General features: G+C 48.0%; 1 pseudogene; it reads left to right on the top strand.

Moving 5' to 3' along the window:
- Nucleotides 1–2,635: 2,635 nt before the first annotated feature.
- On the top strand, nt 2,636–17,131 carry LOC123825988 (annotated as a pseudogene).
- Nucleotides 17,132–26,647: the final 9,516 nt, after the last annotated feature.

Here is a 26,647-nt window from a genome sequence, read left to right as displayed (position 1 = left end):
GATAGTCTGGGGTGCTGTCTCATCACCTTGGGGTCCTGTGAATGTGGGGTGGGCCCCTCACTGAGAAAGTAGGGGGCCCTGCCATCTGAACTCTGGGTCCTGAGTGTGTGGGAAGGTGCCTCTCCCAGCAAGGAGTGGGGTCCTGTCACAGTGAAGAGGGCCCCGACCTGGGAAAGACAGGCGTCCTGCATGACAGCCGAGACCCGTGGACATGGGAAGGGCTCCCACCTGACAGAGTAGGGAGCCCGTCACACAGGCTCTGTCCCCTGTGCGTCTAGAAAACTGTCCCACCAGGCAGAAGAGCGGTTCCTGTCCCCTTGGCTCTGGGGCCCCCAAGTGTGTGCAGGGTCCCTCCCAGGGAGCGCAGGGGGTCCTGTCACATCGGCTCTGGATGCTGTGACATGGGGGCCGGGTCACACTGGAGACAGTAGAGGGCACGGCAGCTGCAGCTTTTGCTCCTGTGGCTGTAAGAAGGTGTCGGTCCTACCAGAGAGTGAGGAGCTGTGTTGCTTCAGCACAGGGTCTTATCGGTAGGGCCTGGGGTCCCTCCTAAGAGAACAGCAAGGCCTGTGACACCAGGTCTGGGCCCTGTGCGTGACTGGGGAGCCCACCTGGGAGAGTGGGGTCCTGTGGTCACAGCTTGCATCCTCCGAGTGCTGGGGGGGGTCTCATCAGAGAGAACAGGGGTGGTGTCACATCCCACTCCAGTTAAGGGGGTTCAGGGAGCGTGGGGCGGGGTTTCACCCAGAGAGAGCAGCGGTCCCATGACATCAGCTCGGGGCCTATGAGTATGCAAAGGGGGCCCGGCTGCCAGAGTAAGGGGTCGAGTCACTTCAGCTCTGGGTTCTGTGGTTATGGACAGGGGTCCCTCTCTGGGAGAACAGGGGTCTTGTCAAATTAGTTTGGGGAAAGGTCTCCCCAGCGGCAGTAGTGGGCCCTGTCATGTGAGCTTTGGGTCCAACCACGATGGGCATGTAAGACCTGCTGAGCTGGGGGATAGGGGTCAGGTGCCCTGGAGATTCCAAGTGTCCTCGAAAAACGGTCCAAGCAGCTGCTGAGTAAATAGGTGCCATCCCCAGGATGTGCACTAGATGGCAGCAGAGCAGAGCATTTCCAGGCAGTGGGCGGCTGAGAGCCAGCAGGTCCCACTCTGCCAGCACAGAGGGACCTGTCCCATCAGCTCTGGGTTCTCTGAATGTGAGGAGGGGTCTCACCGGAGAGAATATGAAGCCCTGACACCACCTCGTATCTGAGCCCTGTGATTGGGGGAGGGGCTCCCCCTGAGAGAGCAGGGGTCCTGTCACATCGGTTCATGGGACTGTGTAGAGGGGATAAGCCTGAGAGATTGGGGGGTGCCGGGATGTCAGCGCTGAGTCCTGTGAGTGAGAGTGGGGGGATCCAGTTACTGCTGCTCTGAGTCCTGTTAAAGAAGAAGAAAAACAAGAGCAGGGTGCACCTGCAGGGAGAAAATAACAACGACCATTCATCAGTGCCCTATAGCCATAACAGCACTGTAACAAAAAGGGCCCACTCCCACCCTCTGTCCCGAATAGAAAGCCTGGGCACTCACACACAGGCATGACTCTGGTCCTGATCCCCACAGTTACTGCCCTCGCGACAGCTGAGTAAATCTTATTCTCATTTTAAAAAAGAAAACAGAATCAATTTGACTCATAGATTCCGCAAATCTAATCTGTATAAACATATGAAGTATAAGATGTGGTCCATAACTGCTGCTCATCTTATTCTACATAGAACCACATGCAGGGTAGGGCAGCAGTAGGTTTGTATGGGAAATTGTACAATGATTAATAAATAATGCAAGAATAAACTCTCTGTTTTGAACACTCACAACTGTAAACCTACATTTTCCCCACCCTGTATGTTCATGACAGTGAATTTCATCACTTAATAAACATTGACTAATTATTGTGAGCAGATCATTCTACATAGTTCTTATATGTTCTATTGATAATATAAAGTCCAAATTCTTTGTCAGGAGCCAACTGGCCAACCTGAATAAATTAGCGTTAAGTTGGGGTCCCTTTCACCCCAAGGAAGGACGTTGTTATTCAGAAGAATGTAACTACCATGTTTTCCAGGGCCTTGGCAAAACCCCGGATGTGTGGCCTTCAGGCCAGCCATCTGTGATTTCATGTTGCTGGAGCCATCCTTGTATGACTCTGGGGGGGGGGTGCATCTTTCTATAAGTTTGCTGTGGCTGAACCGATAAAACAGGTGTATGCAGATTTCTGCAGAAGTTATGATTCCATGAAAGATTTTGAGATGAGGAAGGCTGGTGTCTTCCTGAGTGCACCGTGGTCTTCGAATGTAAAGAACTTCTGTGGGTTGACTTCCATGGAAGTAAGTCGTATTGCACTTCCACGGTTTCTCTCTGGCTGAGTTGCTGGGAAGTCAGTGTCTGCTGGGAGGCACCAGTACATCTTCCTGGGGGGGGCCTGTGGTTGACACTTTTTCCTGTAATTGACCCAGGGTGGTGCTACGTGGGAGCACTCCCTCTCACCCGCCAACTCCACTTTGGTGAGGTTCCCCTTTATGCAATTTCACAGTAATAATTACAGTTAGTTGGCTTATTTCTGACCCATGGAAATGAAGTTATCTTTCTGTGCTCAAAATGAGGTGAGGGCCCGAAACTCTATTTCTGTTTTTTTCCTGTGAAAGCCAGTGGCAGCTACACTGACCCTGAACCCCCCGTCCTCAGATTAGGTGCCTTATATTTGTGCAAAATACTTGTAGGTTTTCTCAAGGTGTTTTGTTTGTTTTCATTTCTGTTTGCTTATATCTTGTCTTCTTATTTCTGAAGCCTTTGTAGACCTGACAAAGCTACTTCAACAAACCTATTACTCGTATCACCACTTCTCCCCATGGCTTTTCTGGTATACTTATTACTCCATGTGTTCAGTCTTTGAGCCCTCTGGGACTTCTTTTTGTGTCTAGGAATTGCGTGGTCAGGATTTACTGACAACAGTTTCCCAGAATGCAGTGCAGTCTTGACCGCGCCCTCACTGGTTATGCAGCTGTTTTTGAAAGTGGGTTTCACAAGGGAGGGCGTGGAGGGGTCTAGACGAAAGTTGGGGATCCCGACTACAGTCTGGTGCAACAAAGACACTTTGTCAGGCGGCAGGAGGGCCACATCCACCCTAAAGACCTGCCCGGGCTCGGAGCTCCCAGCTCCCGCGGGTCGGGTCCCTCACCAGCCGCTGGAAAACTAGCCACGGAAACCGCCAAGGTGGTCCTCGCTGCAGGCAGTGTGACTGGCGCTCGGGAGACGCAGAGCAGCCAATCCCCGCGGGTGGGGCGGGTCTTCCGCTGGCCAGTCCCGAACCGACGGGGCTCAGCCCCACCCCCACACCCGTCCCGCCCTTTCAGCTTCTTCTGGCCGCCCATTGGCGGGCAGGGCACTGGGATCGCAGCTCTGATTGGCGGATTGCTCCCACTCGGCTATCCCGGCGGGAACCTCGCCTCCGGCACCCTCACTCCTGCCGAGGGCGGGAAGCCCAGGAACCGACAGAGGACCTGGGAGACGGACCGGTAAGCGGGGAGCCCTGCCCTGTGGAACCCTCAGCCCGAGACCTCCCAAACCAGCCAGAGAGACCCCAGATGCCCTCATCCCGAGGGGCCCGAACCCCTTCAGCACCGAGGGGCGCGTCCGCTAACCCGGAGGACCCCACGTCTCCTGACCCCCAACGCTCAGACCCCCAAACAGCCTGGGAACCCCAGTTCCCCTCAGCTCGGGGCGCCCTTCCTGCAGCTCGCCCACCCGGAAAGACCAAATCTCCCCAAACGCAGAGACCCCCGAATGCCGTCGTCCTGGAAACCGACTCAGTGGAGGGGGACCCGGACGCCCCTCGTGAGACGCCCCAACCTCCCCTCAGCCGCGGCGGTCTGACCCTCTCCCCCGGGACGCTGAGTGTCCTCCGCCCGGAAGACGCAGATGGAGTCCTGAGGGACCCCGGGCCTCTCAGCCCGAGAGACGGCGGAGTGCCGGACACTGCGCCTGCGCCTCGCGCGGGCTTCTCCGGACCCCCGGGGCGCCTCCCGGCCCTTCCCTGGGAGAAGCGCGGTTCCTGCGCCGCCACAGGCCCGCCCGGCCCACGGGGCCCCTCAGACGCCCGGCCGGGTCGGCGGAGCCCGCGCTGAGGCGGCGCGTGGGGGAGAGGGGGCGGGGCTAGAGCGCCCCCCCTCCAGGCGGGTCTGCGGCTGCGCGGCCCCGCCCTGTCCAGCCCCTCTTCCGCCAGGGCCGGAGTCCCCCTCTCTGGGCGTCCTGCCAACGGGGAGAAAGGCCGGCACTGGAGTGTGAAGTGGAACTCGGACGCGCTCACCAGCCGCGCTCACCAGGTAGCACAGGCGGCCGGCCGGGCCGGGAGGAGCCTGGAGACCCGGCAGGCGCTGGGCCGGCTCCGACTCTGGCGGCCCCGTGCACCTGCAGCTCCCTCCCGCATGGACACCGGTGGGGGGAGTTTGTTCCTTTGTGTCAGAGCGGGGCTGGCGCTGACGAGGGTGCGGGTATCACGGCAACTCGTTTCACTCTCCCATCGGAGCCAGTCCCACGGGCTTCCTGGGCTTGTTCCTCCCCGCACGCTCTCTGCTTCAGGACAGAGGTTTTGTCTCTTCCCCAGGTCTCAGGGCCCACGACCGGCTTTCCTGGGTCACCGCCGCAGGCAGCCACCGAGCTCCAGGAGGAGGACGACCCTGAGGACTCCGATGAAGAACGGGCCCCGAGGCAGCAAGGTGAGCGGCGGGAGGAGCCAGCGCTGCCCTCCCGACTCGGACCTGGTTTGGGTCGGGCGGCATCTCAGGACGTCACCAGGGAACAGGTTTGCTGGTGCAGCGAACGAGCAAGAGGCACAACAGTGTGTCGTACAGTGAGGGGCTGTTCCCGTCAACTTTCACGTGGGCAACGTAATCGTCTATATTTATAGACGCATTAGTAAGCAGTAAATGTGTAAGAACATAAAGTGAGCGAGAAAGTAACTAATTCAGAAGGGTCGTCATCGCAAGAGAGGGAGGCGGGTCTGGCCGGTGAGGAGGGTCCCCACACCTGGCTGATGGCCTGCATGGAGACGGAGGGGGAACAGTATTAACCGTGCTGATTTCGGGAGCTGGGGGGAGGGCCAGGGTTGGGAGGGGTTGATCACCGTATGATTTCCTGATGTCGGTCGTGGTGCCGTTCTATCCAGTATCTGTCCAGTATCGTGAGTGTTCGGTGGGTGGGGTCCGTCCACTTTCATGGGTCTGGGCTTGAAACACAGCTGAAGACAAGATGTGATCTTTAACGAGACTGGAATTCCCTTTCTGGGGTCGACAGACTGTGGATGCTGACCAGAGTCTAATGACACAGGAAGGGCGTGGATGGCCAGTATGTGCCCAGGGGGGAGGATACCAGAGAAAGGCCAGGTGATCCCGGTGCCCTTATCCCAGACAAGGCCAGTGTGAATGAAGAAAACAGGACGGAGAAAGGGTTATGTTGAAGATGTGGAGTTTCTGTGCAGTTAGTTTTACTACTTTTTTGTCAGGAGAGGACAATTTATTTTTTAATAAATGTAACAGATGCTTTGTGAACAAAGGGTGAAGCATAGATGACACTTTGTCTATTTTTTTTATCATTCTAATGAAATTAGTGGATGGCCCCAATAGAAGCCTAGGCCTTAATGAACAACAGAAAACATTTTCCAATCATCCTGGGATTGTTCTTGGACTGCTCTCATTCAGAATTCTGTGTCCCTAATAAAAATCTCCAGGTTTTGGAAACATTTACCAACCAAAACACTGATTTCTCATCATTTTTCAGTGAAACCTTCCTGGGTGGCCTGCAGAAGGGAACACAGTAAACACCAGAAGGTGAGTATTTCCCAAATCCTGTTGACAGCAAAATTTTCCTCATGGATAGAAAGGCAGGTAAGAGCAGGGAAATGCAGAAAGTATCCTAGGAACTGATGCCTTCCTTTCCTGGCCTCTTCAACACACTGTCTGACATTATCATCCTTCCTTAAAGATTTTATTTATTGACTTTTTAGAGAGGGGGAAAGGAGGGAGAGAGGGAGAGAAACATGAATAGGTTTCCTCTCCCACATCTCCAAGTGGGGGACCTGGTCCACAGCCTAGGCATGTGCCCTGACCGGGAATGGAACTGGTGACCTTTCAGTCTGCAGGCTCAGTCCACTGAGCCACACCAGCCAGGGCTCATCATCATTTTAATAGTTAACTATAGCAGCAATAGTAACTACCATTTGTTTCATTTTCACAATGTTTCAGACTTTAAGAGTTCTGTGTGAATAAACTCACTTAAACATTACATCAAGCCGATGAGGTATGTACTATAACTCACCATTTATGATGAGGGAAGGGAGCTTTCAGAGATATAGAAATGTTTGATTACATGTCTAAATCACAGTATGTGTGATAGTGCAACCTAACCCATAGTTGCTTCTCTAAACCACTTACGAACTCATTAAAACTTTCATGGTTTTACCCTGGACACCGTGACTCAGTTGGGTGTCATCCTGCAAAGCAAAAGATCACCAGTTTGATTCCTGGTCAAGGCCCATGCCTGGGTTGTGGGCCAGGTTCCCAGTTGGGGTGTGTGTGAGAGGCAGGTGATCAATGTTTCTCACATTGATGTTTCCCTCCCTCTCTTTCTCCCTCCCTTGCTCTCTGTCTCTCAAGAAAATATACAAAATGTTTTTTTTTATTAGAAAAATAAACTTTCATAGTTTCTAAAGTTTACATTGTCTTATCCATGTGTTATTATATCATTCATCTGACTGACAGTTTCAACCAAATTTCTTCTCTGCTGTGCTGAAGTGAGAGATGCACTAAGACCCGCCGACTAAGGAAAGCATACATTGTGTAGTCAGTTTGTACAGTGAATGGTCCCAGGTGAAGAAGAATGTAAAATGTCCAGAATCACAGCCTCCCACTCTAATCAAAGAAAGTATCTCCCACCCCTGAGGAGCTTCAGGTTTGATGATTGAGAAATAACAAATAATAAAATGACTTAAGGACTTCATATAGGTTACACACTCTTTAATAGAAACTCATCCGTCTGGAACTGATTTCAAATGCCGTTTCTTGTAAGGTGAAGTAACAGCTTCCTTCTCTGAGTTCCAAGGAGGCTGCTCTAATGCTGTTTAGAATCATTTGTTCATCCTGCCTACCTCTGTGTTGTGAGCTCCTCGAGAGGCTGGTCCATACCTGAGTCTTCTCAGAAGTCACAGGCTCAGATCAGGGCTCCTGAGAGGGACTCCGAATGTTTGCTGGATGAATGATTTCACAATTACAAATTAAACTAGATGATCAATGAACACTGAAGGTAATTTCTGTGAGATTTGAAATATGGAGAAAGCTGAGGGGTAGATTAATAGCGGGACTGTAATCACATTCATACTGTATTACATAATTCACAGAACACTTTGTTGAACATTATTTAATTGCACATTCACTAGAACATTGAAAATTAGCATGTTATAGATCATGGAACTTAAGACAACTACCTACTGGTACAGCCTAATTCAAACAATTCGTAGGAACCAGCTAATCTAAGTACAAATATGCTTTCTAAGGTATTTCAAATTTTATCACCATTTTATTTATTATCTAGATATGTTTCTGCCAACTATTTCTTTATTCTCTTCCAAATATCCTTCACTCTCAATATTATAGACACAGTTGAAAGAAGGAGCCATAAGGCATGAGTTCTAATCTTGGATTCATTGCCCACATTGGCCCTATCCCCTCTAATATTCATACTCCCTAGGTATCTGTCTCCAAGGGTTGAAGTATTAAAGACATGCATATAAAATGTATCATAGGCCTTAAAAATTTAAATACATGTTGTCTCTCAATATGTGGCTCTTATATTGAAGGCAACAACCAGGGTGCCATTAAGCAATGAATATAGTTTGAAGGAATTGTCAGGAACAACAAATTTGAGGACTGCAAGTGACTCAGAGCATGCCCAGAAACCAGTGTCCTCTCCTGGAGAAGCATGTGCCTTTGGAAAGCACACTAGATGAAAATCAGGTTAAGAGAAAAAAATTTGGAAACTTTAGTTCCTCTAAGTCCTGTGGAAGGGCTGATAAGTATGACCCAGGTATGTGGAGCAGACTTTGGATAGGCCTGGATTTAAGCTGGGCTAAGCTCAGGCTGAACTTAGCAGTGGAGCTTTGGGCAAATCCTATAAATTCTCTGAGTTCCTGAATGCTAATGTGTAAAGTGAAGATAAGGATACTTCACTCATACCTCGCTTGAAAACATTAAATTAAATTTAAAACAATTGACACATGCAACTGGTCCAATAAATCCATCTGTGATAATAGCAACCACACTTTATTGGTGTTGTGTGCCCAGGCCTTTACTCAATGCCTAACATATAAAGTGCACTCAATAAACATGTTATGAATGATTAAAGGGTGGCAAGTAAACCTGGTAAGGGAAGATCTAGAATCTAAAATTCAATCAGTCATTTGTAGTTGCTGTGGAGTCTAAGCTTCTGAACCAATAGTTAACGGAGTAAAATATCAGAGTACGCAAAAGGACAAGTAATAATTTGATGGGAGGAGATTGTGTTATCTAACAAAATGGGAACTAACAATTTAGATCCCACCAACCTCGCTCACCTGCCCTTCTCCAACTTAGAACTCAGGAGAAGGGAAATGGACGGGAAGACGTACAGCCTACGAGAAAGAAAGGGCCATGTGTACCAAGAGGTCAACGAGCTCCAGGATGATGACTACCTTTGTAAGTGACCCTCACTAAGAAGCATGTTATGATACAATAATTTCATCTGGTCCTTTGGTCCCCAAATCATTCCATTCCTCTAGTGACAAAAAGTACAGGATTGAGTCTCAATGATGTCAGTGTCGGACTTTCTCTGAAGCTCTTTGTGTCCAGGAACATGTGCTATACCTTCCCTAACCCCTGTTGCTCTCACCTCCAGATTGTGACAAGTGTCAGAACTTCTTCATCGACAGCTGTGCTGTACATGGGCCCCCTACATTTGTAAAGGACAGTGCAGTGGACAAGGGGCATCCCCACTGCTCAGCCCTCACCCTGCCCCCTGGGTTGAGAATCGGGCCATCGGGCATCCCTGAGGCTGGTCTTGGAGTATGGAATGAGGCAGCTGATTTGCCTGAGGGTCTGCACTTTGGCCCTTATGAAGGACACATCACAGAAGACGAAGAGGCAGCCAAGAGCAGATACTCCTGGCTGGTGAGAACTATTTGCCTCTTCCACTGTCCTCTGGCTTCCCACATGCCTTCTGAGGCCTGGAGGGACCTCACCTCCCACATGCTAGACATGGAGGGGACAGTATGATTAGCTCTGTGTACTGACTGGACTTTACATGAACACAGAGCTCCTGTTTAAGGATCAGAAGGTAAGTGGGAGCAAAGTGGTGCAGATACAAGGGAGTGGCTCCTCCCTTGTGGGGCTCCCGCTCTGATTGGACAGGTAGACTCGGATGCGTAGAGGAGAACTAAGAAAAATATCATGTGGTCACACCTGACAGTTGAATCCCCATGCAAGCTGGAAGAGCTTTGATGACAGTGGAATAAAATAATTCTTCTGACTCTTACCTCCCCACACAAAAACTAAAAGGTCTTTACCTTCTGTTTTGAAATGCAGATCGCCAAAGGGAGAAACTGCTATGAGTATGTGGATGGAAAGGACAGATCCTGGGCCAACTGGATGAGGTGAGGTCAGCAGGTCTCTGGGGCCAGAGGGGACTCTCATCCCCCCACAAGCCCATATATCTTTCCCTCTCGTCATGCCTCCGTCAGTGGTCTCCCTTCATCCTTTTTTTCCTCTTTTTCTCCATACAGTGTTCTTTCATTTCAGGGGACATTTAGGAAAAAACTATAGCATATGTCCTCAAAATATAAAGCTCTACTAGAAACAACTTTGGCTCTGGGATGGACCTTGAAGAGCCTAGATTCACCATGGACACTGGATTACACTTTAATTTATCAAATCAACATTAATTAAGCACTTACTGTATTCCAGCTTAGATGCAGGAATACATTACTTAAACAGATCACACAACCATGTCCTTATGAAGGACTTCTTGCAGACAGACATAAAAAAAAACGCTTTTAGAAGCATTTAACTATAATTTCCAAGAGGTGCACAGTGTCAAGATACCACAAAGCAAGGATGGCCTAAACCTGTGAGGGCAGCAAAGCATCCCGGCCTCACTTCTAATTAGAACTGGGCTCTGAGGCCTGCAGAGAAATGGTCATGGGCCCCTTTCCTGAGAGGGGCTCTCTTTTATCAGGGATAACAGAATGTGGATCAACTACTATTGTTCTGTTTTATTTTACTAAGTAAAAAAGGACCTTCAATTTTCTATGGTAACCTTGGGCCAGGCAAGTGAATGGTACCCTAAATAAAGTGTATGGGGGTTGGACAAAGGACTCTCAAGAGAAAATAGATGTTGGCTGAGTACTGGATAATTAGTGAGCTAATTTAGAAGCAGAGCCCTAGATCAAGCACCAGGCTCTGTGGTGTGAGACAACTCAATTTAGAGTTTGTAGAAACCAGAGATCACTAAATATTATGGCCAATCAGGGTGGAGGTTAAGTCTACACTGTGTTTTAGAAAATGGTATTAGGCAGCATTTGCACTGCAAGCAGGACTTGGAGATAAGAATTCACGTGACATGCTGACAGACACTCAGACACTGAACACAGATTCCCCAGGAGCATGAGGGGCAGTGGGCAATACCAGAGCCTAATGGGCCTTAAGAATCAGTGAGGAGCTGGACATGGATGTAACAGGTAGTGGGAACTCATCACTGTGGTTTTCTTTCCCTTCCTCTGCCTCAATCCCAGGTATGTGAACTGTGCCCGGGATGATGAAGAACAGAACCTGGTGGCCTTTCAATACCACAGGGCAGATTTTCTACCGAACCTGCCGGGTCGTCAGGCCAGGCTGTGAGCTGCTGGTCTGGTGCGGGGATGAGTATGGCCAGGAGCTGGGCAGCAAGTGGGGCAGCAAGTGGAAGAGAGAGATCGAGTCCGGGAGAGGTGGGCACCACTGTTCTACAAAACAGAAAGAAAAGAGAGAATTCTCCATAGAAATATTCATGATCCAACTCTTAAGTAGAGTAAAATCCACTCTAAAGTCAGTCAAGTTTCAACTCAGATGCTTCAGAAATTCACAATTCATTCATATGCCTTTGACTCTTAGGCAAAATTTTTATATTATTTTTAAAATATTTCATGAACAAAATACACAACTGCATATAGTACTAAAAGACTGAAGGGCAAAAAAAAAGTTTTTAAGTACTAACCAGTTCTCTCACCAAGGCAGTTTTTCTGACACTTTTATAGCTGTTTCTTTTTACTTTTCCTCCATACTTCTAAATAAAACATTTTTGTTTATAGGCATTCATTATTTTTTAAAGATTTTATCCTGGCTGGTGTTGCTCAGAGTATTGAGCACCAGCCTGTGAACCAAAGGATTACCAGTTTGATTCCTAGTTGGGGGCACATGCCTGGGTTTTGGGGCCAGGTCCCCAGTAGGGGGGCATGTGAGAGGCAACCACACATTGATGTTTCTCTCCCTCTCCCACCCTCCCTTCCCCCTTTTTCTGAAAAAGAAATAAATACATAAATCAAATCTTTTTAAACAAGCTTTTATTTATTTTTTACAGAGAGTGGAAAGGTGGGAGAAAGAAAAACCAATGTGCAAGGGAAAGATTAATTGGTTGTCTGTGGCATGCCCCCAACCCTGGCATGTGCCCTGACAGAATGGAACTTGTAACCTTTCAGTTTTCAGACAACACCCAAAGCACCAAGGCACACCATTCAGGCAGGGCACATTTGTTCACCATTTCAGTGAATTGTCAGGTGAGATCCTACTCTGAGGCGCACACGGTCCTGGGACCTGGAAATACAGATTAACATGAGGGTGAGAATCACTGTTTTTGAGGAGCTGACCAATAAAGGAGGGAAACCCAGGCACACGTGCTTGCATGTGCATAACACCACACAGTGGTTAGTGCTTTGGAGAAAACTAATCCAAGACAAGTGCCAAGGGATCAGTGTGAGGGGAGGTAAGGTGTGGCACGTGGTCCAGGAAGGGCTCCCTCAGGAGAGAACATTTATAAAAAATACCTGCAGGCAGAGGGAGCAGCTACTGCAGGGAAGAAAAACAGTGAGGCATTGAATTGGCTGAGGGTCATTCAGGTCTCATCTCAGCCTAGAGGGTAAGAATAGAGATCAGACAGATGCTTAAGAGCCCAAGAATGCAGTGCTGATGACCAGAGTTGAGACACTGGGCACTTTTCTGAGTGCAAGTGTGCAGTCGTCAGCTGCAGAGTGGTGTGTTCTCTGTTCTGATCATGCTTTGTTAATTTTTAGAAAATAAATGCCAGTGGGGAATCCCCTCAGAGATTATTTCCTCTCCAAGTGAGAGCACATGGTGGATTGGCCAGAGAGCAACAGGAGTCAGGCATGTAAGACATGTGGTTGGAGAAATATTTTTAAACAGGACTTACCAGGATATTTGAAATGGACTAACACTGAATGAAATGAAGCACAAATATTTGGTGTGAGGCTTGAGGAATGACTTCCTTTTTAAGATTTTATTTATTTTTAGAGAGGAAGAGGAAGAAAGACAGGGAAACATCAATGCATGGTTGCCTCTCACATGCCCCCTGCTACTACTGAGGACCTGACCCACAACCCAGGCACATGCCCTGACTGGGAATCTAACCAGTGAGCCCTTGCTTCACGAGCAGGCACTCAATCCACTGAGTCACACAAGCAAGAGCAGGAAAGATACTATTTTATAGTTTTGAAAAACTGAAAGAGATCCAATTCCTAGTTTTATTTAATATGACGTAGAGGGTACCTGTAGAGGGGAAAGGTCACTGCCGTTCAGGGAGTGAAATTGCCTCTCCTGCTACTCGAAAGTTCTCAGTCTGAGCAATGTTAGCAAAGACCCTTCATGTAGGCTTTCTGGAATTCTGAAGAAGGTGCACTGCATAAAAAATAAAAAAGAAAGAAAGACTGGGAGTGCACACTTTGTGGGAGACGGAGCTTGCGTTGTCACCACAATAAGAAGGATTCATGGGGCAGGTCTTACCAGGAGACAAGTCATATGGCCCAGGCATTCTCATCAACATCTGCCCTGACCAAAACTTTCTCTTTCAGCAGAACCAAAGCCAGAGGTGCACCCATGTCCTTCCTGCTCTCTGGCCTTCTCCAGTCAGAAATTCCTCAGCCAACACGTGAAACTCAATCATCCCTCTCAGATTCTCCCGGGAACATCTGCAAGAAAACACCTCCAAGCAGAGGACCCCTGCCCAGAGGATGAGAATCAGCAGCAACAACATACTAGTACACACAGCTGGAATGATAAAGCTGAAGGTCAGGAAGTCAAAGAAAGGTCCAAACCTTTGCTTAAAAGGATCAGTCACAGGACATTCTCAAGACCCTTTTTCCAACCTTCCAAAGAACAAATGACAAGTTCTAGTGAGCATGAGAGGATGATGGAGGAAGAGCCCCGCAGAGGCCAGGAAGAGAGTCCAGAGGACACAGGGAAATTATTTGTGAAAGCTGGAATGTCAAAAATTTTTAAGAGTCCAGCACGGTGGGTGCTGGCAAGGCTTCAATGATGGATCACATCTCATCGCACACCAGAAGACAACCTCAGGAGAGAAGCCCTATATTTGCAGGGAGTGTGGGCGAGGCTTTACACGGAAGTCAAATCTCATCACACACCAGAGGACACACTCAGGGGAGAAGCCCTATGTCTGCAGAGAGTGCAGGCGAGGCTTTACATATAAGCCAGATCTCGTTAAACACCAGAGGACACACTCAAGAGAGAAGCCCTATGTTTGCAGGGAGTGTGGGCGAGGCTTTACATGGAAGTCAAATCTCATCACACACCAGAGGACACACTCTGGGGAGAAGCCCTATGTTTGCAGGGAGTGTGGGCGAGGCTTTACATGGAAGTCAAATCTCATCACACACCAGAGGACACACTCTGGGGAGAAGCCCTATGTTTGCAGGGAGTGTGGGCGAGGCTTTACATGCAAGTCAAATCTCATCACACACCAGAGGACACACTCAGGGGAGAAGCCCTATGTTTGCAGGGAGTGTGGGCGAGGCTTTACACGGAAGTCAAATCTCATCACACACCAGAGGACACACTCAGGGGAGAAGCCCTATGTTTGCAGGGAGTGTGGGCGAGGCTTTACATGCAAGTCAAATCTCATCACACACCAGAGGACACACTCAGGGGAGAAGCCCTATGTTTGCAGGGAGTGTGGGCGAGGCTTTACATGCAAGTCAAATCTCATCACACACCAGAGGACACACTCCGGGGAGAAGCCCTATGTTTGCAGGTGAAGTGAATGAATCATTACCATTAAATCACATGTCAATAGCCCTCAGACGTCTATGGAACCTTACTCTCCCCAAGATGGTAATTAGTACAGAAGTCACTGGTTAAACAAACCCTCCAGTTTCATGACAAGAGATGAGATGGACAAATAATTCCATGAGTAATATGGGGATATCAGCACCAATCTCTTTCATGGTTTTTTGATGGCTTTTTTCTGGAGTTTTGTCTCCATACAAAATGAAGCCCACATCCCGTTTTATCTCCATACAAAAATGAAGCCCACATCCCTCTCTCAGCCACAGAAATTCAACCCCTACAAATGGGTGAGTCTGGAGCCAGTCTACTTTGGTTACTGCCCAGAGACAGGGATTTGAGACAGACTCACCAGAGAAGGGAATTCCCCGGACTCCTGGGAAGTGGGGCCTTTTCTCTTAATAGGCTCCCTACCCTCCTCCCTTGGCTTCTTTTGGCTCTTCTAGTTTCCTACAACCTCCGAAGCCTCAGAGGTGAACAGCACGGGGGGATGTATGCTAGTGCACGGGAGTGAGCCTGTCTCAATCTGAGCACCTGGTCTTTCTCACTCTCCTTGCTGCCCCTTCAGAGTCAGCATTTCCTGGTGCACAGCATGCACTGGTGTGTGAGGATAGATGGTAAGCCAAGGCAGGGAGGACAAGGAAGACAGGTCTTAACCCACTAACTCAGCAGTCCTGAGCCTGGTCCAATTCTATTGCTAGATGGTGCAGCATCACAAGAAACTCCATGCTAACACATGGAAGTTCTAGGTATCATTTCCACCATCTGGGAAAGAAAGGCTTTCAGACTATTCATCCCAAGGCCTAGAAGATGGGAGGGGGTCCACAGCACTCAAGGAAGGACCCGTAAAACAAAATAGGCTAACCGTTTGCCTCTGTCAACTGTCTGTTTTATGAAGCGTCCCTAATGTTTACAGAAAGAGCCCATAGATAACTTTGGGTAACTGTTTTAACTTTAACTGTCTCCTGTCTCATATGTATTTGACAAGATGACCAAATGGGGTCTGAAGCCAGATAAGGATTTGGGCTACCGACGCCCACACATACCTATGTTTGAGTAGTCTCATCCCCCGTGGAAGCTGGTACCACTTTTACCTGTCAACCAATATGTAAGTTCTTTGCCCCCATCGCACCAACTATATAAGTTCTCAGGACAAAGGACCTGGTGCTCTTGTCACCCAACTTCTTGCCTTTCACTCCCATCTCAGCAAGACCTGTCCTCTTCCATGAGAACGTATCACTAACAAATCCTGCTTGCACGCTAATACACTTGCTGATCTATAATGCTTTAGTGCATTGGCAAGAAGAACCAAGTTTCTCCTGTGACAGGTGCACCCAGTCTGCATATGTCATTCATGAAGCCTGCAGCACAGGAGCTTCTGTAATGCACTCTCCTTGTACCTGGGTCCCAAGGGCTGAATACACCACTGACACCATCTTGAAATTAGTACTTACTGTATCTTTACACTTTTGTTTGTGAGGTCAAGACTGATGAGATAATGGACATGCACACTGTTGGTCATTCCTGGCCACCCATTCACAGATAATGTCCACAATGGCCCAGGAGGACAAAATTCCAGTGGGCCCAATGGTGGGAGTCCAGCAAGACTGAAGGTGAGAACAGGGGTAAACATCTACATCTTCATAAGCATAAGGAAGGGTGCTAACAGCTCCCAGATGTCACCCTTTTCTTAGAACCAGAGCTGAATTCAATACACAGAGATGGTGAACAATTAGTGAGGACCCCATCATACCCTCTCCTGCATGAGGGAGACCTAAGCATGACCCACCCTGTTCCTGCTGGGGTGGGTTCACCAAAGGGGGGACACCCACCCCCCATGACCAGGAACAATGACCTTTCTGTCCTCCCAGTGCCAGGCTTGTGAAGAAGAGTGTCTACATAAACTATGTGGATTTCAATAATAAATACCCACTATTATGTTCTTTTATGCTTTTTTTAAAGGAAGGTGTATTTCTTGGGTTTTGTTTCCCTTCCCTGTTTCTCCCCCCACCACCACAGCCCAGAGAGAACACCATAAACTCAATATTCTGTGGCTTTCAGCATGGGCCATGGGAGAGGGGCAGAGTCCTGCTGTAATGCTGGCAGAGGGGCTGACATTGAATTCAGTGGGAAGGGGAACCCACAGACTGCCACGTGATGCTCACCACCCCCAACACCAGGACAGACCCTGGAGTTCTCCCAGAAGGCTTAGTGATTCAAGATGAGTAGAGAGGTCTGTTCCCTCTCCCTCCCCTTCAGCAGCAAACCACATTCCTAGTATAGCTGTCAGCCTCCAAGGTGTCCCCCAAATGCACATGCCCTTGTACACTCCCTCCTTCAACACAACCGGGGTGAGCTGCATTGTGAAAATGGTGCGTGGCTCTCAAGGCTAAGTCATAAACAGGCCCTTTTGTTTCAGCCTTGCTTGCATAGTTCGCACAGTCTCAGACCACCTTGTGCAGGGAGCTGGGTGTTTACACACACCTCCCGCCCACCAACTCAGCGGCTGGCATCCATCATTCTGCTTCTGAAGTGGAGGCTCCAAGAAGTGAGGGCAGCCTGACATCTGCTGGATTCTGAGTCTCTTGCCCTTGACAGGCAGCTGAAGTCACTGTCCTGTCCCCATGACACCTGGTATGCCTCCAAGGCCATGCTGGCTGCACCTGCTGGCTTCCCAACTCCTCCACATGACACTGTGAGTGACCTGGATGGGGCAGGTCAATAGTCCTTGGGCAAAAAGGACATCAGTGGCTGAGGTGACAGGACAGCATGGCCACCTGCCTCCATCACACACTCGACTGTGACTACAGTGGCCACCGCAGCTCTGGCGAGTCCCACCTGGTTTATGTTCTGATTGTCCGCCACCCAGGTAAGGGAGCTCTGGGATGGCTTGGGGGCCATAGCTGGGCTGTTGAGGGGTCACTGGCCAGAATGGTCAGCCACAAACAACAGCTCCCTGCCCTCTAAGCTGGGGTCAAGTAAGCCTTTCAGAGATTTGGCAGATTTGTCTTGACATCCAGACCCTGCCCTGTCTGTCGCTGGTCTGGCCCCTGGTCTGGCCCCAGTCCTAACTGCCCTGGAAAGTTCCTGACCCAGCGAGCCGCCCTTGGGGAGGTATGATACCCACAGATGCTGTCTTCAAATGCCAGACTTCATAAAAGTTACTAAACAAGGCTTTTTAAAAAATAATTTCTTACATAAAAGATTTTTAATCTCATCACCTGGAGAAAACTGCTGTAACATTGTGAAATTTGCACTCTTAAGATCTTTTGCAGGCTCTCATATTTGATGAGAACATTATTGTTTTTTTCCCTAACAATATGCAGCTATTATTTTAATAAAGTGAGTTTGGGAAGTACAGGAAATAAAAGCACCCATTATTCCATAATCCAGAAGGCACACCAATTAACACAGCAAATTAGAGCTTCGGTGAATGTGCACACGGACACACCCGCACACCTTTCCTTTACAAACAGTACAGAGCCCCGTCTGACTTCCTCAGCAGCCTCTTTCTCTTCCACATGCCTTGAACACCTTCCTCCAGTTTCCACAGGTACACTGGGTCCCACACCCCAGGCTAGGTTGAGGTTTCACCAACCCCCCCTGGTTGGACAAGAATGGTGTTTCCAGGGAGAGTCTGTACAGCACATGTCAGCCTAGTTCTGGTACAGACGTGAGTGTGCAGTGTGTGCAGTGCGCTCGGGGCCCAGGAGAGCTCTCCAGTGTCCCGCATGTAAGGGGAAAGTGCACTCTACCTTCAGGCCTCACAGGATGTCAGCCTCCTCCTCCCAGCCTTCTTCTGCTGAGGAAGGTGTTTCAAAATCCTTGAGACCATGGTGGGGGGGTGGGGGGGCACTGCTTTCTGGGGAGCAGAGGAGAAACACGACGCTGAGTGGTGGCTCTCGGGTGGGACCACGGGCATTGTCCTCTGTGCCCTGGCCTACTTCTCTTTGGTTTTGCAGCTTTTTGCCCAGGTGATGCCTTCTACTGGGGGGTCCCCAAGATGCCTCAGATGCTGTGGTTGGTAATGGAAGGTCAGGACGCAGCAAACCGAAGCCCTTCCCGCAGGTCAGTGTGGCGCTGACAGCCGCTGGGCTTACTGGACAGTTAGGCTTGTGCAGTTAGGTCTGGTGAGCACTGCGGATGAATCAAGACTGCACAGCCAGATTGGAACTGTTTTACCCTGGTCAGCAAACAGGAACGTGTGTTCTCACCTTATCCCGAGGCTTACATGTCTTCTGCTGACAAATTCCCGAAACTCCCTAGGGCAGTGCTCTCAGTTGGTCTGATGGGGAGCAGTACTTACTGCGAGTGACCTGCTGCCCTTCAGCAAGGAACTCCTTCTGCAGGACTCCCTCCCAAACCCACTACAAGGGCATCATCACCTCCTCTGGATGAAGACCGCTCTTTGCAGGGGCGTCTGGTGGTGGTTCCTTTGCTTTCCCACAGTCTCTCCAGTTCCACACTATTCTCAAATAGCAACGATTCAACCTCCCCCTGACCCATAATGTTCATGGAAACAGAATGTTATCCTTATGTTTCAGTGGACTGCACGTGGAAATGTGGTCAGGAAGCGTCCCCCACCACCCGGATTAACTCCCGTGGAGCCCAAACGGCAAAGCGAGAGAAGTAACCAAGCTGGTGCCAAGTGATTTTCGAAGCCTGATCAGGACACTTCGAGTGTGTCACCTGTCTCCCGCCTGCCATGACATGGCCTGTCCTCAGTGAACGTCTGCCATTGAGGGCTCTCCACTGCCCCTGGTCTGCGAGACCCATGGGGCGACCCATGGGGCAACCGCGCATGAGAAATCCCTGGCGTGAAACTTCGCAGTCCGCGTCTGACTCATTCTGTCAGTCACAGCACCTTCTGCATACACACCACAGATCCTTTCTTGCCTTACACTTTGTACCTTTGTACCTTTCTTGAAATGACAAGCCTAAGAGGCCCAAAATGTTGCTGACATTCATGTGTCTTCAGTGGGAAAAGGGCCACATGCACATTTACCAGTTGTGATGACATTTGTTTTATCGCACGCTGTTAACACAGCTGTATGACACAGTCTGACAAAAACAGTTTTGAAGGACAATAAAGGCAAGTGTGGGCAACCAGAACCACGTCATGGGGGTGGTGGGGGGCATCAGTGGAAGTGGGGTTTGGGGGCCTAACAGACTTATTGGCTGAATGGACTTTTTGGCTGAACAGACTGTTTGGTCAACCCCATTTAAGGCAAGCTTCAACCAGTATTACAGGCTTGAAATCCTATACAGTATGTCTTTTTGTTCTCATAGCACTTAAGCCTGCATTCACAGGGAATGGATGAGGAGAAACTTCTGTTTTTCAGGACTTCTGAAACAGACTCCTACAGAACCTCCAAAATGAACCACTTTTGAATGACACAGTGACTTCACTTAAATGATGTTAAAGATGCCAGTTACCAATGCTTGAGAAAGAAATCTTCATTCTGGAATGCACGGGTTAGAAGCAGAAGCTGGAAAAGGACGAGGCTTGCACCCATACAAAGAATCTAAAATGGTAAACGAAGTCTAGGCAAAGGAGGTAATAACCGTACCAACACCGATGGTGCTGAATATTTTACTTTGCTTTCTTTTTGTATCCCTTGGGGGGATAATTATGTACAAATTTTATGTCTGCAATTTTTAAGGAAGCTGCAACAGATGAAAGAATGACATGATTTTCAAGCACACCTGCAACTTGTCAAAACCTGACTCTACTACAAAGCCAGTTCCAACAAAGGTCACATAAAACACATTCCTCGCTCCCTTTGCCCTTAACCTGCAAACCAGTCACAAGGTAACTGGACAGTGCTGACATTTAGACGTTTTCAAATGCACTTGTAAATAACACTGTCACCCAAAGTCATTGATATTCTACTGGGATCACCCACTTTTCCTGCTGACCCGCACTATGGTGTCATTCCCCAAAGTGACCACGAGATGGGCAGAAAAGACCGACACTTGGAACGTACTGAACTCTGCTTGTCCACAAGGTTCCTTCGAGGTTTTTGGTAAGATGCAATAACAGGCACATTTTTTTTCATTTTCCTCAACAATGTGACTTGACAGCGGTTTCACCATTTAGTTCCACTGCCTTCTGCTATCGTTCGGCCAACTTCGCCATTCCATCTGCCCACAACACTTATCTTTTAGCGCACAGTACCCTAACTCTTCCAGTTGCCTTTTGCAGTCTTCCACAGATTGGAAGTTTTCCTCCATTAAGAGGATTTTGGAAAGGCTCAAATAACTGGCAATCCGAGGTTGCAATGTCTTGTGAGTACTGCGGATGAATCGGGACTGCCCAGTGAGGCTGGAACCGGTTTCCCCTGGTCACCAAAGAGAAACGTGCTCTCTCACCTTATCCTGATGGACGATTACGCGTCTTCTGCTGACAAATTCAGGCAGGACTCTTTCCCTGGGGCGGTGAGTTCCATTGGTCCAATGGGGAGCAGTACTTCTTAGAAGTAACCACCTGGTTTCTGGTGAGGAGCTCCTAGTACAGGACTCCCTAATGATTCCACCATATCCACAGCATCGCCTCCTTTGGGTGCAGACCACACTTTGGAGTGGCTGCTGGTGTTTCCCTTCGTGTGCCTGCCATCTCTCCCAGTCCCCATTAATGTCCAATATCAACGATTCATCCCCCTGTCTACAATGTCTTCGAAACACAACGTTTTCCTCACTTATCAGCAGACGATCTGATGTGGAAATGTGGTCAGGCAGGGATCCCTCCTCCTCCCCCCTTAACTTCTGTAGAACCCAAACATCAAAGCGATTAATGTAACTGTACTGGTGGAAATGATTTTCAACGCTTCATTTGGGTTTTTTGAGCATGTCACCTGCTCCAGCGTGGCATAATGTGGTCTGTCCTCGATTAATATCTGGACTGGATGGCTATCGACTGCGACTGGTCCATCTGACATGTGGGGAACCCTCACGTGAGAAATGTCCGGCAAGAAACTTTGCAAACCACTTCTGACATGCTTGATCCATCACACCACCTTCTTCCACAAGCCACAAATCTTGTGTTCCACTTAACTGGCCTTTTAACCCTCTTGATGTGCCACAGTGTAATGTACTGAAAATATTACTTCTATTCATCCATCTTCAGTATGAAAATGGCCACATACTCAACAGTTTCGATGAGTTTTTCTTAAACACACGCTGATATGGTATCTCTCATGATACAATTTAGCCAAAGGGTTTCAAATAAAATTAAAGACAAGTACATAACCAGAGTCACATAATGGTGGAGTGAAGGTGGGGATGGTGAGGGACCAAACTGAGTGTTTGGCCAACCTGGTATAAAGCAGGCTTCACCCAGCATCACAGCATTGAAGTCATATACAGTGAGTTTCTTGCTGTCATATCACTTAAGCTAGAATTCACTGAAAGTGGGTGACTGGAAACTTTTGTTGTTTGGTATTTATGAAACAGACACCTAAATAATTTCCAAAATGAACCACCATTTGAGGTACAAAATAACCTTTAACTGAAATCTGCTTAACACACTATGTACCAAAACTTGACAAAGAAATTTTCATCCTTATATGCACATATTAGAAACAGAAATGTAACAGTTCTGTACCCCCTATGAGGAGTGCAGAACATCTATACAAAGAAGAGAAAAAAGAGCCCAAAGACATGTCCCTAAGGCCAGATACATACAATGATGGCACTGTTATTTCATTTATACATTTTAGTTTTTATTTTACACCATGGTAGAGAAGATTAAATCAACTTTACTTTTCTCATTGTTTAAGGAAGCTGCAACAGACAAATAAAATTACAAATAATTTTCAGGCATGCCTGCAGCTTGTCCAAGCCTGATGCTAGCACGCTACAAAGCCAGTTCCAACAAACGTTACACGAGATGCGTTCATCGCTCCCTCTGTCCTTAACCTGCAAAGTGCTGACATTATCAACCACTTTTCCTGCTGACCTGCATTAAGGTGTCATTCACCAAAAAAGACCACAAGATGGCAGCAGAGACCGACACTCGAAACATTGGCTTCACAGAAAGTTTACTTCGCTTTTTTTCCCCGGTAAGAGGGACCTACAATACCAGATGAAGTCCAGGCAAAGTGCAGGAAACTGGCCCATGTCCAGAGGGGGCGAACATAAAATGAAGCCGCTTGTATTTTCCTTTCCTTTTTTTTTACCTCGTGGTGGAGATTTTAAAAGAAACTTGACCTCTGTGTTATTTAAGGAAGCTGCAACAGACAAAGCAAATTACAAACGACGGTCAAGCAAACTTGGCACTTGTAAAAACCTGCCTCTATTCTGTTACAAAGCCAGTTCAAAGAACATCACATAAAACACGCTTATTGCTCCAATAGCCAATATCTGGAGACCAGTTACATGGTAACTGAACAATCCTGATATTTGGACGTCTTCAAAATTACACTAATTTCAAAAATCATTGATATTCCATCGCAAACAACCACTTTTCCTGCTGACCTGCACTAAGGTGTCATTCCCCAAAACGGCCACAAGATGGTAGCAGAGACCGACAGATGGAACGCATATCCCAATAGTGGCTTGGCTGAAAGATTGCTTTGCTTTTTACTGTGAGATGCAACGACAGGCACTTTTCATTCCACCCCCAAAATGTGACTACAAAACACAGTCGTGGTTTTTTTGTTCCACTGCCCTCTGCTATCTTTCAGGCAACTTCACCATTCCATGGTCCCACAACACTGTTCTCTTTCAGAGCAGAGAACTCTTCCAGGTGCCTTCTGCAGTGTTCTAGGGAATGCAAATTTCTTTCCACTAAGAGAAATTTGGAGAGACAAACTAAGTGGTCATTGGAGGGTGCAAGGTCTTGTGAGCACTGCGGATGAATCACAGCTGCGCAGCCAGGCTGGAACTGTTTTTCCCTGGTCACCAAAGAGAAACGTGTGTTCCCACCTTATTTTGAAGCTCATGTGTTTCTGCTCACAAATTCCAGACTCTTTCCTTCTTTCAGTTGGTCCATCTGGGAGCAGTGCCTGTTGAGAGTAACCTGCTGGTTTTCCCAGGAGTTCCCACTGCAGGACTCCCTCCCGAATCCACCACCAGGGCATCATCACCTCCTTTGGATGAAGACCTCCCTTTTGAGGGGGCTGCTAGGGGTGATTCCTTTGTTTGCCCTCAGTCTCCCCCATTCCACATTATTCTCAAATATCGAAGATTCTCTCTCTCTCTCTCTCTCTCTCTCTCACACACACACACACACACACACACACACACTAACTTCCTGGAAACGGAACATTTTCCTTACATTTCAGTGGAGAACCCCTTGTGGAAATCCACTCATGAAAGGTCCCCCACCACTCCACTTCACTTCTGTGGAACCCACACAACAAAGCAATGAACATAACCAAGCTGGTGCAAATGGTTTTCAAAGCCTGATTAGGACACTTTGAACGTGTTGCCTGTCTCCCGCCTGCCATGACGTGCTCTGTCCTCAGTGAACGTCTGCTGTTGAGGGCTCTCCACTGCACCTGGTCTGCCTGCCTGTGGGAGGAGGACTCTCCAGCATGAAACTTCACAGTCCACTTCTGACACACTTCATCAGTCACAGCATCGTCTCCACACACACCACAGACCTTTTCTCGCCGTACAGTTGCCCTTGTCCCTTCTTTGAAGTGACTAAGCCAAAGGGACCGAAAATGTTGCTTTTCTGCATGCATCTTCACTGTGGAAATGGCCAACCATACACTCACCACTTGCGGTGAGATTTTTTTTTATCACACACCCATAGGACACCTGTCACAATACAGTCTAAATGATGGTTTCGAATGAGGTTAAAGACAAGTCATGGCATCCACCACAACCCCAACCCCTAATCCTAACCCCCGAACCATGCTACACACCTGGCACCAGACTGGGTATCTGAAGCTTGTCCCTGACTCCAGATGCCTGGCTCTGGACATCATACCACAGAGAACAGTGTGTCCTCCTACTGAAACCTGTAAACCCTTGAAATGCAATCCTCTCATGTCTAAAACCATAAACTAGGTTTCTGTAAAAAAAAAGTTATATTAAATCAAACAAACGATGCAATGATGATGCATGTTAGACATGAGATACAGGAGGCTGCTGTGGGCATAACAAGGCATACTCTTTGAAAGCAAAATTGATCAAAGTAAATGAGTAAATGTGATGTCCTCTTGATTAAAAAATTCTGGGTAGCAGGAGAAGGTATTTGCAGAGTCAGAAGACCACCCACGGAATTGAAGAAATGGTTGCATATTATACTTTCGATCAGACTCTTCCACAACAAAGAACTTTATGACTCATCAGTGAAGAGACACTTATATTATTCTAAACAGTTTATTTATTTATTTATTTTTTAGAGAGGGGAAGGGAGGGAGAAAGAGGGAAAGAAAACATCAATGTGTGGTTGTCTCTCATGCGTCCCCTAATGGGGGCGTGGCCCACAACCCAGGCATGTGCCCTGACTGGGAATTGAACCAGCAACCCTTTGGTTCGCAGGCTTGTGTTCAATCCACTGAGCCACACCATGCAGGACAGACATCTATATTTTTAAAGTACTTGAATAGTCCCTTCTAAAGAGAAGGTATTCATACAAGTGGTAAAAAAAAAATACCAGAAAAGATGTTCAATGGCTAAATCATGGCACGATACCACTTCCCACACAGTACAAACGCTATAATGAGAAAGCAAAACTGAGAAATGTTTATAATCACAAACAGAAATTAGAACAATTGACCATTTCTTTTGTAAATGTATAATATTGTAGATCTTGTATAAAATGGTTTGGCATTTTGTCAAAAAAAATTACCCTACTGTGTTCAAGAACTCTACTTGGAAATATATAGCTGAGAAATTGAAAACAGATGTTATAACAAACTTATACATGTTTACTCTTAACAGCACTGTTAACAACAACCAAAAGGTAGAAAGTATTCAAATGTCCATCCCCAAGTAAATGAATACACAAAATTTGGTTATTCTGTCACCGAGAAGTTACTGGACTTTTACTCCAAGGCAGGTTTGCCCTGGCAAGGTGTCATACATGTAGACACTTGACTTTGTGCAGTAAAAAGTTTCATAACACAAACCTAGGGAATTTCGAGTTTGTATATTAAATGTAAGGACAGTGAAACAAAGAAAGGGCTTCAGAGAGAAGAGGCACAGTCAGAGCAACAAGAGTGAGCGTAGGTGGCACTGCCTCTGGGGAAACAGAAAAGTCAGATGCAAAGAAGGTCCTTGGAGACAGAATCGGGGTGACCCGGGACGAGCTGCCGCTGCCCACTGCTCCCCTGGCTGCAAGTCCCACAGGGATAAGGAGATAAGGAGCAACACAGTGAAGACACGCAGCAAAGAAGAGCAGGGAAGGCACATGTGTGCTCAACAAACAGTGCGTGCTGGGTGCTCTGTCTTTAGGGTTTTACCTGTTTTCTAACATTGAGGACTTTCGAGGAGGTCTCAGAAGAGTCAGCTCCACAGAACACTCAGCTTTCCAGGGCGCCCTTTGATGTGCTGATGCAACACAGCGAGCACACAGAGTGGTCAGGGTCCTTCTCTGGTGAACTTCTCCTTCAGAAGAGTCACCAGAGAAGGGCTGGGACTGAGGTGGGCCTTCCCCTGCGTGGACTGAAACTTGTAAACCGTTTGCTCTCCAATGCCCTTGCTTAGGGAAGTTGGATCCTCAGACTTATGACCGGGCTGTACATCGCTGGCCTTATTTAGCTCTCAAACTCACTTTTCCCATTCCATTTGCCAAGGAACTTTCCTCGCTTTTTACTAATGTGCCTAAACTCCATACACTTGGGGACTCACATTGGCATTGAATTTGACACAATGATCATCTGTGGGCAGACACCAGACACCAGAGCCAAACTCAGGACCTTGGACACATACCTTTGACTCCAAAACCTGGACCCTGCAGTGGACCCAAACCAAAACCAGGACTCCGGGAGCAAAGCCCTGTGCCCACCCGACCCAGACCATGTGGTCCAAGGGCCAAACACCAGATGCCGGGGACTGACATTGGACCCTTATAATGCCAGATTCCATACACCACAACCTAAATCTTCATCTGCACGTGGACCTTGCAGGCAAACCCAGGACACAATGCCACATCCTAAGAGGTGCAAGACTGCAGACACACAACCGAATACATTTTGACTCTGAGGCACAGGCTCTGGACACAGGACGCAGATCTGTAACCAGGATGCTATGGCCAGAATTTGGAGTTGGGGCCAGATGCTGGGCC

Source organism: Phyllostomus hastatus, unplaced genomic scaffold (genome assembly GCF_019186645.2).
Source record: "Phyllostomus hastatus isolate PE091 unplaced genomic scaffold, TTU_PhHast_1.1 phas_contig_80, whole genome shotgun sequence".
Taxonomy (NCBI): domain Eukaryota; kingdom Metazoa; phylum Chordata; class Mammalia; order Chiroptera; family Phyllostomidae; genus Phyllostomus; species Phyllostomus hastatus.
Note: the sequence above shows the minus strand (reverse complement) of the source record. Positions and strands in the feature narration are given on the sequence as shown.